We start from the raw sequence: 17154 nt of genomic DNA, 5'->3' as shown, positions 1-17154 counted from the left end.
TCGACCTAAACAGCTCCAGTCGCTGACAAAATTAATGATCAGAAAATAGACATTGGATTTCGTGGACGAGCTCAGATAGAAACCAAAACCTGAAGCCAGTGAGCCACGTACGATAACCATTAGACCAGCTTGGCACAATCTTTACAATGTGTTTTCAAGCCTACTTATTCTTAACATAAAGAAGTTGTCATGTCTCACGGCCGTGCATGCGCATACGTGAAATAGCTGGCAAACAGATGAAAATCCGATGACTCCAAGCATCAATTATTCATTTTTGCTCCCTTAACAGCCCTTTTTTTTTTTTTCAGATGAAAATCGATTAAAAAGTTTTCCACGTATCTAAATATCCTATATGTAAGCTTTCAAGTCTGTAGATTAAAAATTTCAAGTCTGTAGATTAAAAATTCGTTGAGTATATAGGTTGAGGAGTGTCCACTCCCTCTCTCACGCCGACATTCTCACTTTTGTAAATATATAGGCTAGCAGTACCTATGTCCCGGCGTTACTAGAGACAATTGAGGAACTCAAGAAAATCTTGTACCCAACCTTGAAGCATATATAAATAATTTACGTCTACTTTAGCACACTTCCTATATAAACAGGATATAACACAAGATTAAGACAATTATACCATTCTTTTTACTGATATCAGCATGTATTATGTGTTTCACCTCAGGAATTTATTCTCCCGGGCTTTATCTCTTTCGAAGGGCGATGCCTTTATTGTCTGCCACTTGGCGTATGTTAAAGAATGCCGACATTAGTTATAAGTCAAGTGCGTTTTTTTAGGCGGTGAACTATCTTCACATTAAACCTGACCTTGTGTCAAACTTTGTCCTTTTGAGTGGGTGGGAGGAGGATAGTAACCATTAATAGCCCTTATCGACACGTACACAACTATTTCTTGTCTGCTGCTTTCGTGTATTTGTTTTCCTTCTCCCCCTCCACCTCCTAAACACACCCATATAGGCAGAGATAAACAAAATTCACCACCCAACTAACACCCTCCGGCTTAATTACATCCGATCTAAGGCCAGTTCTAATTAAACTAATTTAATGGATCGCGGTTCGAACCGTGGGAAGTGCAAAGATATTAGTGGCCAGACGTCATTCGTCTTCCCCGCGACAAAGTAGGTCTTATATTCCTTTCTGAACCGTCCGACCGTGAAATGAGTTTGTCAAAATAACATAATTTAACAATACCTTCTTGGTTTTTATATTCAAAATGCCGGCTTCAGTATTTGCGCACGTAATTATTATTTACATGCGATACGCTTTCAGGGTTTTCTTGGCTGCGTCTTCATTTATTTTTATTTATTTATTTATTTATTTGACGACAATGAGATTTCTTTGTCATCTTCTTCGTTAGAAGCTTGCGAGATTTATTCGACCGCCATTTTCTTTTAATACTCACTCGCAGTTTTATGTAATCTATTATTAAATAGAACAAAATAAATCGGCGTTTGTTTCCTTAAGGTTTTTGCCTATGTTTTAATTAGATAAAATACATGTTAAGATATTCATTATTTTTTTTGTATTTAATTATATGTTGTGATTAGTTATGTTTGAAAATACGTAAAATTTAATTGACCTAACTAGACACGATTTCCAATGAAATCACCGAGTGACCCACCGCTTACTAAGTTTCTATCTACGATATAAACACGTTGATACACCGGTTCTAGTTAGATCAGCGAAGTTAAGCAGCGTTCAGCCTAGTTAGCATCAGATTGGTGACCATTTGGGAATACCAGGCGCTGTGAGTAGAAGGTAGTCGACACTTCTCTGCATGAACTTAAATAAATTTAACGTCGAAATTTCCCTTGACCGGAATATACACGTGACTGGGGATCATTTGTGAAGGTTTTATCTTTCTAGTTGTATGATGTTTGAACCTTCATTCTTATTTTATACAATAGCTGTCAGTCTCCCGCACCATATTCGACTTTTTTCTATCTCACACACTCTCTTTTTCTCTTCCTCTCTATCTCTCGCTGTGTCTTTGACATTGTGGACTTTTTGCATTTTTTTTTATCATTATTATTGGTGGTGTTGGTGTTGGTATCATTATCATTATTATCATTATTATTATTTTTATTATCATCATCATTATTATTATTATTATTATTGTTGTTGTTGTTGTTATTGGTGGTGCTATTATTATCATCATCATTATTATTATTATCGTTATTATTATTATTATTATTATCATCATCATTATTATTATTATCATTATTATTTATTATTATCATCATCATCATTATTATCATCATCATCATTATTATCATCATTATTATTATCATTATTATTCTTATTATCATTATCATCATCATTATCATTATTATCATTATTATTATTATTATTATCATTATTATTATTATTATTGTTGTTGTTATTGTTGGTGGTGGTGCTATTATTATCATCATTATTATTATTATCGTTATTATTATTATCATTATCATTATTATTATTATTATTATCATCATTATTATTATTATTATTATTATTATTACTATTATTATTATTATTACTATTATTATTATTACTATTATTATTATCATTATTATTATTATTACTATTATTATTATCATTATTATTATTCAGTGTTGTGATGCTTTACACCGATTAATTTTTCACTCAAGAACAGGTTTTTACACCAAAGCTAGTGAGCATAGTCAAAGTCAATTACACGGAAAGCACCTGTCATAGGAGCTTGGTTGGCCAAGAAGAACGTACTTCTGAAATACGGTGAGGTTGTACTTGATTTCCAAGTAGTTTAACCGTTCCTCACGATTATTTGGAATAGAGCCAAGCGCACCTATGATTATTGGCACGATGGCGGTTTTCTTATACCACAATATAACAATCTCCAACCTCAGTTTCTCATAGTTCCGTAGTTTCTCATTCTTCTGGCCTGCTAAGTTGATGCCACTTAAGCAAGCCACATCAATAATTTAGCATTCATTGGTCTTTTTTTTCTTTTTCTTTTTTTTTGTTCATAATAACAATATCTGGCTTCCTGTGAGTTATCTCTCGGTCATGCTGGACCATGAAATTCAAGAGAACCTTAACTTCCTCGTTTTCTTCTACTGCTTTTGAGTGATGTTGAAACCAATTTATCCCTCACTTGCGTTCCAAACGTCTGGCACAAACGCCAATGCAGGTTTGCACATACTTTTTTATGGCGTCGTTTGTGCTCTTTTTGAGTAAATGTAGAACACGCACTAACAATGTGTGACACTGTTTCAGGAGTCACACCACACAGCCTGCACTTATCAGAACAGCCATTCCCATTAGATGCTTCTATTGATTGCATTTGTATTTAGTGTCTGTTCCTGGGCAGCAAATATAAGATTTTTAATATTATTATGGTTGTTGTTGTTGTTGTCAACGGTGACGACCATCTCAAAACTATAGATTAGAATTCCACAAATTTTTTTTATTTTAGTGTCGCATACAATATAACTAAAAATAGTAATTATGATGTTTAAATAAAAATTCCAACACATTCGCTTTTATTAGTATAGAACTTTTTGTTTTACCTTTTTTTTACTGTTCATCACTTTTTCCATCTACTAATCGTGCTACCTGACCATTCTGTCTAGAGATACTGGCTTCCTGGCCTAAAATGTACTAGATATTAATGTTAGCGACGTTTCTGAATTTTTGAGATGAGGATTGGTTATTCGTATTATTTGGATTCGTCGGATTACTGTTTTCATCTTGAGTATCATTTTCACAACGTTTCGGTCGATGTAACCTCCGACCTTATTTAGGTGTATCTTGTCGAACTCGGGAATGTTTCTATCGAACTCGGGAATTTGGACGGAATTTCCACAAGGACCCGTGGCGCAGTGCTTAGATTACTTGGAAAAATCAATTATAAAAAGTAGTACTCTCCTGAAGGTTGAAGGTTCAATCCTCAGTGTGGGCGACCGAAAAATACAATTGCGAATTACTTAGGAACTCAATCCAGCCACGGCTGACGGAACAAGAGCACGCTACCCCCGTGAAGTAAATAAAGAGTTCCGCTCGAAATTCCGTCCAAATTTCCTAGTTCGACAGAAACATTCCAGAGTTCGACAAGATACACCTGAATAAGGTCGGAGGTTTCATCGACCGAAATATTGTGAAAATCAAACTCATGATGAAAATAGTAGTCCGATGAATCCAAATAATACGATTAATGTTAGTGTTTACCCCTTTTCTTTTGCAAAACTTGGTTATGTTCTCCAAAGTAAAAAAAAAAAAAAAGCAGCAATGTTCCCCTAAAGCAAGCTTTAGTGAGACTGGGGGTCTCTGGAAGCCCTTTCTTAGAGAGGATCAAATGCTTTATATGGAAAAATTAAATGGCTACCGACGTATAATTATTGATCTTTTTTTGCTGGAAAGAAATATGATGCATAACTACAGGTGTAAAGAGTTTCAGGGCGGCCCATGAAAGAATAAAAAATTATAAATAAATTAATTAATAAAAAAATGCAACAATTTTTTATTAATCAAAAACAAAAAATGGTTATAAACACGAAAATAATATAAAATCATGAACATGAACAACTAATGAACAAGTATATGTTAAAATTTGAAATTAATGTTTTTCATATTTATTTTAGAAATTATTTTGTTAGTGCTTCGTGAAAAGCCTTTCCCTTACGGTGTCATGAAGTTTGGGAAACCCTGCTTTAAAGCAACTAAACGAAACCCAATGATTAAATATTTGTAGCATATATATATATATATATATATATATATATATATATATATATATATATATATATATACAAGATTACTGGTATTAAATAACCATAAAAGGGTTGGTATGCCATAAAATAAAACAACCAAACCAAAGACGTCGATGAATATATATTTGAAGGTAAAAAGAACTTGAAGTAAGAAAACTTTTTCGGGTTTGTATTACTATATACATAGATTCGAAAAGTTGTCAAATAACAAATATATAACAAATAAATGTTATCAAAGGCAATTCCTTTTTCAACTCCTTTTCCCAAACTTACTGTGTTCAACAGAAATGTAGCGCCATTTGTAATTTTCAAATACATCGGTAAACACGGTATGCTTTTCGAGCTGAGTAAACATGTTACATTAAATAAAAACACTAAAAAAAATTATCCAGTTAGGTAGAAAAGTAGATAACCTTTGTTATACATTTGTTATTTGATAAATTTTTCGAATCTGTGTGTGCATGGTAATACAAACCCACTTTTTCTAATTTTATTGGATTCAGCATTAAATAACCCGAAGAGGGTTGATATGCCGTCAAGCAATGTAACTAAATGAAACAATATAAATAAATATTTGAAGATATAAAGAACCTGAAAAAAAAATTACTTTTCTTTTTTCTTTTTTTTTTTTTTTTTTCAAAATTACCGAATTTGGCATTAAATAAGCCGAAAGGGTTGATATGCCGGAAAACAAAATAATCGGACATTACAAATAAATCAAATTTAAAGACTCTTTATAAATCTCTTAATATTTAACCACAAATTGTGATTTCTCCCCCCCCCCGATTACTGTAAAACTCATGTTAAATGCGCATATATTTTCTCAAACGTAAAAACACATTTGTGAGGAAGGAGTTATTTTAGTTTAATTTGAGTTATTTTAGTTTAATTTGAGTTATTTTAGTTTAATTTGAGAACTTGAATCATGATTTTTTTTTATCTCTAATTACTAGCTTAGGCGTTAAATAACACGAAAAGGGTTGATATGCCGTAAAACAAAACAACCAACTCTCCATCTATCAATCTCTGTCAGCTTTTTCCTCATCACTATCAGAAAATACCATCGAACCTTTTAACACATCTCGACCTTGTGTCATTATTTAACTTGTTAGTCACCCTCCGGCGAAAAAACATATGTTTGAGGTTTGATCTCCTGAGAAAATAAACAGAGAAAATTGATTTAGTCACAGTCCCGCCTCTCGGGCGACAGTTATTTTCGGCTTGAGGGTTTCTAGCAGCCAAGGCACAACTCAAACTCGACACGTCATTATCGTCGTGAGCCACAAAATTAATTGAAACTATTCCTGTTCCCTAATTGGCTTATGAAATATAAACAACTTATGAAGGGCAATGTCAACATAGCATAGAACAGGTATCTTAAAATGTTTAGTTTTTTTTTAGTAATGATACTACTTATCAAAAGCCACTAAAGTATAATAGTTCGGGGAAATGAATCGAGTTTTTACTAGAGGTTCACCACTTATCAAGGTCTAACGGCCAACTCGAGGATAAGGGTCAATGAGTGTCGAATAAACCGTAAGACAGCATCGTCATGATCGGCAAGTGAGGAACTTTGGTAGGGTTTAATTATTTAAGAGGACGGCTAAACAAGAACTTATTTACATTATGTTTGAAAACAACTATGTTATAGTCAGTTGGGAAGCAGTTCCACGGTATTGTGTTCAGCACAGGACAGTTTTAGGAAAGAAACTTTGTTCGTGGAATTTACGTTAATTTTAATCACTGGTAAAAAGTAAGAGAAATAAGTGACAGTTGTAACTGGTTGAGTATTAGTTGCGAAGGTTTTGAAGAGGGGGGGGGGGCATAGATTGAAGTTCGGTCGGGCGCCTGTCAGGAAAATAACGGTATAGCAAAGATAGCTTCCCAAAGTCTCTTCTGTGAGAAAGAGGAAGTAGAGACAAAAGGGCCTTCACTCACTAGATTTCGAAGACTGTTTTGTACCCTGTCAATATAGGAAAAGTTGCTCTAAGCAGCTCTTCCCAGATGTGTCAACAATACTCTATCTTAAGACTATGTAGCTTTTAGAAAAAATTTCTGGAGCGGTAGAATGATGTAACCATTTTCGAAGCGGATTAAGCAACGGATCTGATGAAGGTCTTCCATTTCCGGTCAGAAATGAATATATATTTATGAAAGCGGTACTTCCTCAAAACGAAAGCCGTTAATTTTAATTGAAGCCAACTAAAGTGGAGATCAAAGTACAGATGGTAAAGAGATAGAATTGCTAAATGAATGACGAATAATGTTATGAGAGGATTAAAAATGATGAATGGAATCGACCAGATTTGATTATTTAGATTATTTGAAGTACTGTTCTCATCTTGAATGTCATTTTTACAACGTTTTAGCCGATGTAGCCTCCGGCCTTCTTCATGCGTATCTTACCGGGCTCTGGAATTTTCGTTTGTCAAACTCGGAAACCTTTAGAGTATTTCGAACGGAACCTTTTATTTAATCCACGTGGCGTAACAGGAAACGTACTAAGTAAAATCAAGTTCTAGGCGACATTCTTCTGGAAGTTAAGGGTTCAATCATGAGTGCGAGGGATACTAAAAGAAACACTGGCTAATTATTTGAGACTTCTACCAGGTCATGGCTGACGGAACAAAAATATGCTAAGACATCGTGGATTAAATAAAGGGTCCCGTTCGAAATTCCGTACAGATTTCTAAGTTTAACAGAACCATTCTAGAGTTCAGTAAGATGCAGCACCTGAAGAAAGTCGAAGGGTACATTGGCCGAGATGTTTAAGATGAGATCAGTAATCCGAATAATTCAAATAATACAAATTATAAATCCTTATCTCAAAAAGTTCAAAAACAAAATTTGATTACTAACAAAAACAGTTCGACAAGTATTTGTTGACATTATATTTGAAGACGACGATGTTATAACCTGCAGGTAACCTGCAGGCTGTGGTAATGTGTTCCACAGGTGGGAAGCTCTTGGAAATTAACTCTGTTCATGGAAATTCCGTTTGTTTTTTTAGGAACACTGAGAAACAGAAAGTTCTTTGAATTAGTGGTAGAGCACCAGAAGTTCCCACAGTGTCTACCAAACTCCAGCCCCTGTCCCATCACCACAATGTTCCATCCCTGTGCTTGTTTCACAAGTACTTTCATGGAAGGTGCTCCGACGAACTTTATGCAGTCGTGTCCTATCAATGTAAATACCGCCGACCAACCCGACAATCAGCGAATTCCCACCTTTTCTCTGTAGAACTACCTAGATGATGGTTTTTTTTTCTATCTTTTTATAACTTCTTTCTTTCAACTGCTTGTCTTTTGATTTCTCTGCCTGCTTCCCCGATCGTACCAACATACAGAATGAATATCTATATATCTATAAAAGTGAGAATGTGTATGCGTGTGAGGACACTTCTCAACCCCTATACTCAACGATTTTTTGATCTACAGACTTTAAATTTAGTATATATGGTATTCAGACACCTGGAAAACGTTCTAATCAGTTTTCATCCGGAAAAAAGGGCTGCTAAGGTGATCGCAATTCAAAAATTGGTACTTTGGGGGGGGTCATCGGATTTTTACCTGTTTGTCAACTGTTTCATAACTGCGCGTGCGCGAATCGTTCACATCATGTTAAGAAAAAGTAGGTCTGAAAACACCTTTTTAAGATCCTGTCAAGCTAGCCTAATGGTTATCGTACTTGACTCACTGTCTTTAGGTTTTGGTTTCGATCTCAGCTCGAGTACGTATGTATTTTTTGTTTTAATTACAACAAGTGAACTGTTTAGAAAAAAAAACATAATACTTGCATGCACATGTCTCAGTTTCTTTCCGTTTTTTTTTTTTGTTTGTTTTTTGTTTTGTTTTTTTACTTCATTTTTTAAAGGAATTTAACGTTACGTTTTACACCGGGCCACGCCGGGTACATTTTCTAGTAAGTAATAGAAAATCTTATATCTTAGTCTGTCTTTGTACGTGTGGTGTGCGTTAATGGGGGGGGGGCTATGCCCTCCATTTGTTTCGTAGTAGATACGCTCTTTAGTTAGTACTAAGCACATTTATGCCTTATAGATACCGAACTTTATTTTATCGTGTTCAGCTTAAATAAAAAATAACGTATATATGCATATATTTGTTTGTTTTTGCTTATTTTTTTCTTGTGTGTGTGTGTGTGTGTGTGTGTGTGTATGTGTGCGCGCGCGCGTTTTTATAAGAAAATGCGATTTATCTATTTCAGTTTATCTCGGCACTCCCCTAAAATTACTTGGAGCGCCAACAGATGACTATCAATGACATCCTTCCTGTATATTCCATATTAAGGTCATCCATCTTAACAAAAAAAAGCATACAAATGTCAGCGGCCATTGTGTGTGTGTGTGTGTGTGTGTGTGTGTGTGTGTGTGTGTGTGTGTGTGTGTGTGTGTGTGTGTGTGTGTGTGTGTGTGTGTGCTTGTTCTGGACTTTGGCTGAGCTCTTATTAAGGCCACGTGATCGTTCCTGTAGTAAACCTCGTAGCCGTGATGCCTTTCCTGTCTGGTCATTTAGACGCTATCCGATATAACTTGTTAGCGACGTTGAACTTCTAGAAAGGCATTCCGGGAATTCAGGCAGAAGAGAGAATTCATTGACTTTGTAGATTTTTGTGGTTTTCCTTTTAATATGAAAACTCTGTGTTGTGAAAAAAAAATAATTTCAAATTCTATAGCAACGTGCATACGTGCGTGAGAGAAAACTTTCGGTGTTTACTTATTTATTTTTTGTACTTTTTTGTATTTTTCGTATTATTTGGATTCTCCAGACTACGGTTATTTTTACTACGTTTCGGTTGATGTAACCTCCCACCTTCCGCAGGTGTATCTTGTTAATATCGGGAATCTCTGTTAAATCTGGCAATCCGTACAGAATTTCGAATGTATCCCTTTATTTAATCCACGTGGGTAGCATGGTCTCGTTCCATCAGCCATGACCGTGTAAAACGTCCTAAGTCATTCGTAATGGTATTCTGAGGATTGAACCATCAACCTCCAGAAGAGTGTAATTGTTACAAGCGAATTTTATTAAGTACTTTATCTACTATGTCACGGGCTTAGCAAATAATTCTAATATGAATTTTAGGAGCTTTATTTATATATATACACGTATTTTTATACGTACACACACTAGTGTTTCATGTTTTCGCAATCATCAGAGTAGGAAGTGATGATTGCTATCGGTTAGAAGATTCGAATCCAGTTACAAAGCCACCTTTGATCCCATTTGCTATGCCATCATCAACCGCATCGAGAATTAAGGGAAAATTGACAACTATAAATGCCAAATACGGACACAATGTTAAGACAGTCAATAGTGTTCAAACGACTGGAAATCGTGAACATCGTGAAGGGTGATTTACAAATTTTAGTTTTACTGGTAATGTAACGTTGCAATTACAATCAAACAAAAGGAAAAAATGAATAAAAAATCCGGATAAGCATTTTTTTTCTATTTTTTTTACAAAACTTTGTATTACATGCTACTCTCCCGTCTCAACACCACTTAAAAAGTCTCTCCCTACCTGGCTCACATTTCTCTTTCCTCCGACCGCATTGCGGCCACAGCCGGCCCATTCTCGTCCTCAACTTTACATGTCCATTTTCTTTGATGCCACTTTGCTTCTGTCAGACCACGTGGTGTCCTTTTTTTTTTAGTCGCATCAAAGCGACTCTATAAACTACTCCATCGGTCTGTCGGTCGGTCTGTCCATAACATTTTTGTGCTTGGCCTTTTTGGTTAAGATCAAAGGTCTGTTGTTAATAGATGCTGTTCTTAGCTTTTTAAGCTTTTCTTGGCCTTTCGGCCAAGCGCCGATGATGTCACAGTCTTTGTGTCCAGCTTCAGAAACATTGAGATCATGTCGGAGGCACTCGCTTGGTACGAAAGAATTACAGGAATCAAGATAAACCGCAGTAAGTCGGTAGGACTGCGGTTGGGCGCCTGGAGTGGCAACGCCGACCTCCTGGCGCCCTCAGCTGGGCGGATGACCTGGTTCGGATCCTTGGCGTGTAGTTTGGACCGGGTCTCCAGCTTGACAAAAATTGGTTGAAGGTACAGTCAAAGGTGGAGGCTGCAGTCAATTCGTGGCTTCCTAGGAAACTTTCCTTAAAGGGTAGAGCTGAGGTGTGTGCCACTTACGTCTTTCCTCTCATTCTTTACCGACTGGCCGTACTTCACCTGTCTGCACAACACCTAACAGCTCTTGTCGAACTCTTGTCCTCGCTTCTTTGGGACAGAGGAAGACACTGGGTGAGAAGACAGGTCTGTATTCAACGTCTGTGTGAGGGAGGCTTGGGAATGCCGGACTTGAAGTGTCATCGAGACGCTGAGAGGCTGGCCTTCCTGAGCCACTATATGCAAGATGACTAACCGTGGCACCCCGTGGTCACTGCCGCCTTCCTCGACCTCGTTCTCAACCCTTCTATCAAGAGCCGTCGCAGGCCGCGGGGAGAATCTGCCTACATGAAAGAGTGCTGACCCATGCTAAAACGACCACCAAGGTCCAGCGACCTTGTGACTGCTATCCGTAGGGAACTCCACAGGGATCTAGTGAAGGGTGCCGCCGATGACCCACTATGCGTGCGTTTGGGTTGGCAGGAGAGTAAGATACACTCCGCATGGAGCTGGGCGCCAGGTTCGAGTCATCTGAGCAATTCGGAGTTCTCTCTGACCTGGCGATTGGCCCGAAATGCACTTCCACTCAACAACATACAATGCAGTTCCGAGTTTTTGGAGTTGCCTGATTGTCTCCATTGTGGGACAACGGTCGTAGAAATGACTGATCACGCTTTCTTTGATTGCCGCAAACTTTGCCGGTACTGGTCGTATGTCAGCGAGGTGACGGCTCGCATCAATCCAGAGCATCCTTGCCCAATTATCGTATCCAATGTCGTGGGAAAGATAAATGGTCTACATTACGATCCTGGCCGTGGTTAGAATGGTGATTTAGACATCGCGTCTGCAAGGTTGACGGAGGGGTGGGGGATTGTCTTTTTCTGATCAGGATCTGATCGCTTTCTTTAAACACCAACTACGGGTAAAGATCAGATGTGATAGAAGAAGGCTGCATCGCGCAGCATTTGACAGAAGATGGATACATGTAGCAAGTCTGTGTGTACAAAGAGGAGCCAAATTTGAATACGTGTTCCCCGCCTAGGTGTGGAACGCGCAGTTCCATAAAGTAAAATTAAACAAGTAGCCTCTCAGCTAGCTGAGTGTGTGTTCCATCCCTCCCAGATTAGGAAGCCTCCAATAGCACCACCAACGACCCCCACAATCTCCCCTTTTGAGTTGGCCATGTGCCTAAGTTTTTTGTTCATTGTTGATTTTCACTGTATTTTTAACATGAATAAAGGATTTAATATCTCAAAGTGTAGTATCTGTTCCGGCAGATACTGCGCGCAAAGAATATATGTGGGGGCAATTCTACATATAAGACCTTGGTCAATGTAGGGGCAACCCTTCATACCAATTGTCACTATCCAGCTCCCCTACTCCCCGGGGAGCTGGTCCCCATTTCCCCATCACTCCTCACATTAAAAATCGGCCTTGTGCCTAATTTGCTCGGTGGGGGTGCAAATAAATACCAACCCCACATATAAGACTTTGGTCAATGTAGGGGCAGCCCTTCATACTAATTGTAACTATCCAGCTCCCCTAATTCCCGGGGAGTTGGTCCCCATTTCCCCTTCACTCCTCACTTTAAAAATTGGCCTTGTGCCTAATTTGCTGGGTGGGGGAGCAAATAAATACCCTTTTCTTGGCTTTTTGACCAAGATCAAAGTGTAGTATCTGTTCTTACTACATGCTGTATATATGCTTGTAACTTTGTGATATAAAGTGGAGGATCACTTTTTTTATATTAATTTAATGCAAAATGATCACCCACTTTACAACCAGTCAGTCTCAAAGCCATTCAAGTCATTCTCCTGATCATTCAAGTTGTTTTTGAAGGATTCCAGTTATTTTTTAAGCATTCAAGTCATTCTTAAGGTCATTCAATTCATCCTTAAGTTTATTAAAGTCATTCTAAGTCATTTACTTTTTATTTATTTAAGTCATTTCAAACCATTTTTCGGTCATTTTAGTTTATCTTTAAGAATTTCATGTCAATCCTACATTCACGCATTCATTCATTACACGAGAGCACGCGACTAATGGGTATCGGTCTTGTTTTTCTCGCGCCGGCTCGTGCACACTACCTAATTGGCATATGCGCTTTTTGGGATACTTCTGCTGCTGCTGCTGCTAATCTCTTCACAAGCCAGCCATCCTTTGCTGCCGCTGATATTTTCCCACGTGCTCATATGCACGATGTTACAGTAGTCCAAAATCAATAAATATTTATTTTATTTTTACTCCCAGTAGTGGAAGGTTTTGTTTCAAACAAAATCAATTTAAAAAAAAAAAAAAGATAATTAAAGAAATCGTGTTTAGCATCAGAAAATAAACACTTTTTATTTCCTATACGGAGTCTCATACCTCACCCCCCCAAAAAAAAAAATTCCAGTTTTCCGATTCACGGGGTTTGGATTACTTCTAGAGGATGAACCCTTCCTGGTTTTATTCCACTTTAATATTAGTGTCTGTCATTCAGGAGTCGCGCCATAGTCGTTCACATACAGCACTTGGTATTCCAAAACAGTCACCCATTTAGTATTGACCAGGTTCAATGTCCTATAACTTCGGGGATCTAACGGAAATCGATCTATCCACGTGATTATGCCATATACACGTGATGAGCGATTTGTTTTTTCTGTTATTTCGTAATGTAATAATTTATTTATTATATAAAAACAATTAATTTGATTATTCGTTAAAAAAAATTTTTTTATTAAAATTAGAAAGAGTTTATTATTTATTAACAATCAAACAAATTGTTGAAAACAAATTATTTGTCCCACACCCTCGTCATCCCCAACCTCCAAAAATCCGGACTAAAATATACGAATGTCATTCAAAAAGTAAAGCCTCCTATTTTTTTTTTTTTTTTTAACTTTAAAATATGAAGAATTATGAAAACGGGAGGTGGAACCATTAAAACGAACAAGTTTTTGTACTCAGGAATTTATTTTTCTACATGGTCACCAGCATTCTCAATGCATTTTCGCCAGTGATGAACGATGGCTGTGCATGGGCGTCCTGAACGCGTTTTGTCATACGATGGGCGTTATAAAAGTAAATTTTCCGAATTTTTTTTTTTTTTTTTTTTTTTTTTTTTTTACTCAAAAAGTTGAAGCGCTATGAAGACAGTAGTGGTACTATTAAAACGAGGGAACTTTTTTATTTTTTTTTTTTTTTTTTTTGCTCCAGAAATTAGTTTTCTGCATAGTCATCAGCATTCTTCAATGCATTTTTTGCCAGACATTAAATAGATGCATTTCTTCTTCTGACGTAAATATATGACAGAGGTTGCTTTCTTAGTCTGACACCGTCGATGTATGCAACGGAGAGATAAAACTTTCGGGTCATAAATGCAAAAGTCCAGTCATTATGACAATGCAATTTGCAATGCCCTCTTATCCATGCGAGCGAAACAAAAAATGGGAGGCATTACTTAAGTAATTCAGTGATAATTTAGTCAAATGCGGCGGCCATGGTGAAGTGGGTGCTTTCTACTCTACTGGTAAATTCGTCTGTTTACATGCCCACGGGACGGCCTCCCAAAAATCCAATGCTTACTTTTTTCAAGAGCACTCCATCCCACTCTGGATTAAAAAAAAAAAAACGACGTCAGTGTTTTGAATGATGGATAGTGGTTTACGCCAGAGAATAGCCACATTAAGCTAACGCTATAAACGATAGAGAAGTGCTAGCGATACGCCGTTCTGCGCCCACCCCTCCCATATAATCCACTTACATACGAACTCCAACGAAAAGGCGAGGCAAAGCTAACAGAGGGGCGGGGATTACAAGCAATTTGCCTTGTCAAACATGTAATTTTGCCCGCAAGTCTTAACCACGCTTCCTCAGTCCGCCGCCAGAGACATTTATCGGCAACAGAAATACAGTGATAACTATAATTTGCGTTTTGCGGTCAGCGTTTTCTTCGGTTTCTACTTTCGTATAGGTGCATGGTCGCTGATAACTGCGTCCTCGTACACTGATAAGTAATGAAAAAATAAATAAGTAAACCAGTGGATTTATGTGCGATAAATTAAGGCACGACAACTGCTCCTGCTGCTTTTTTTTTTTTTATTCGTGTGACATTTCGGCACGATAAATTACGGCACGACACATGTATGATAAGGCACGACAATTGCTTCTGATGATTCTGTATTAGTGTGATATTTAGGCACGACAACTTAAGCACGGCACGTATACGATAAGGCAGTAAAACTGCTCCTGCAATTCTTTATTCGTGTGACATTTTTTATAATATAGAGATATATAGCATATATGATATATAACATTATTATATTATATATAGTATATTATATATTATATAAATAATATATAATGATATATATATATATATCTGTATACATACAAAATTCATCGTGCTTGTGTGTCTGTTTGTTTCCATTTTCAAATTTTTTTTTTTTTTTTTTTTTTTTTTTCCAAGGCGAGCAAAACGATTACATTTTTTGCGGGCCGTTGTTTTAGATATACATAGACCGGTCAGAATAGCTGTTAGGAATCAAAATTACTTTTTTTTACCCGCAGGCATCAGTCGACTTAAAATGATCTTGCATGCTTGCGCAAATATGCGTTTATACGTTAAAGTCGGTTTATTTTTAACTATTTCTTATCCCTCTGATGATAGCTCAAACGTAACAACTAAGGCTGGGGTGCTAAATATTTTGGTTTCGATTCTATCTGATGGCACTTAAGCCATTTTTTATTTATTTATTTATTTACTTTGGAAATTACTACTATATATTGGGTACAATATAATAATCAATAGAGAATTAGCTCTTTAACAATAAATATTAAATGTGGATAAAGTAAAATACCATATTCAAGCGTATTTTACTACCGATGGACGCCGGGCGCCTTGCTAATACAATATATATATATATATATATATATATATATATATATATATATGGTTGTGCACTCCGTGATATAAGTGTTGTTTCAATTTTAAAATAAAATACGTATATTATACGTTTAAAAGCTATTTAAAAATATCACAGTTGAAGAAAAACGCGGATTATTTTTTTTTTTTTATTACTAAATTCTTTTTGTTTTAAAAACAACTTGGCCTTTTGGTTATGAACAAGGTGTAGTATCTGTTCTAATACTACATTTCGCTTTTTCTGTCCTCTGTCAAAGAAGGAGAAATCCTTCTAGACTGAGTCAATTTCGTTTTTTATTTATTTATTTTTTTTTTTTTTTTTTTTTCCTATTCAGAGTACCCCTATTTGGGGTGCCAGATTTACCCCACATTAAAACCCTACCTTGTGTCCAACTCTGCTCTCGTGGCGAGGCAAGTAAATAGGAACATCATGGTACTCTAAGCTAAAAAAAAAAAAAAAAAAAAAAGGTAATTGTAATCTATCCTAACAAAACGTCTTCGGTGATGGGAGTATTTAGGGCGTGTGCGTTATCGGCTACCTAACAAGATATTGTGCTGTTAGGATTTTAGCATTATACGATCCATTCATGCTCTTTTTATTTATTTATTTATTTATTTATTTATTTATTTATTTATTTAGATGTATCCAAGCATTGCAACGAGAAGCTTTGTCCGTCGGTTTGTTAGTATGTCACGTTTCTTTTTGACAGTGCAACAGTTCGTCTCTAATTTTTTTCAATCTTCGGACGCATCTTCGTTTAGATTCGCTGAAGCATTATAAACGGATGTGTGCCTTGGTGAGTCTGTCAGGCTTAAGTTTGAAATAATTTTTTTAACGTTCTCTAACATTTCCAGTTAAAATGGAATTTTTGTTTGTTTGCTATGCTTAAGTTTGAAATCGAATTTTCGTTTGTTTATTATGGCTAAGTAATAAATAGAAATTTCGTTTGTCTGTCATGGTTAAGCTATGAATAGAATTTTCCTTGGTTTGTCATGGTTAAGTTTTAAATAAAATTTGTTTTTTGTTTTTTTTTAAGACCTGCCCAGCATAGTATAAACACCTCCAACTTCACGATGTTAAGAACGGCTTTCGCAATAAACGCCCCCCCCCCAAAAAAAACATCCCCATGTTAGGGGCGGCTTTCGAGGTTGGGGGGTGTTTATTCCAAAAGCCGTTTTTAACATGGAGGGGGGGGGTTATACTACGCTTGGGCAGGTCGTAAAAAAATACCTAAAATTTTCCTTGGTTTGTTATTAAGTTTTGAATCATGTGTTTCTCGGACTGTCACGCTTAAGAATGAAATAGCATCTCCATTGATAAACGTGATTATAGAATGGTTGTATCTTGATTATATTGGCTCGTGTTTTTGTA

The 17154-nt window shown here is 36.5% G+C and overlaps 1 protein-coding gene and 1 pseudogene across 5 annotated transcripts in view; both read left to right on the top strand.

The window, feature by feature from the left end:
- The window catches only part of LOC145245877 (phospholipid phosphatase 1-like), a 427048-nt gene that overhangs the window by 220877 nt on the left and 189017 nt on the right, over positions 1-17154 (top strand). The gene's annotated exons all lie outside the window — the stretch shown is intronic.
- Positions 12513-12651, top strand: LOC145246317 (U2 spliceosomal RNA; annotated as a pseudogene).

The sequence above is a fragment of the Euprymna scolopes genome, chromosome 23 (assembly GCF_053919585.1).
Source record: "Euprymna scolopes isolate OS-2025 chromosome 23, ASM5391958v1, whole genome shotgun sequence".
Classification (NCBI taxonomy): Eukaryota; Metazoa; Mollusca; class Cephalopoda; order Sepiida; family Sepiolidae; genus Euprymna; species Euprymna scolopes.
This window is presented reverse-complemented; position numbering and strand designations above follow the sequence as displayed.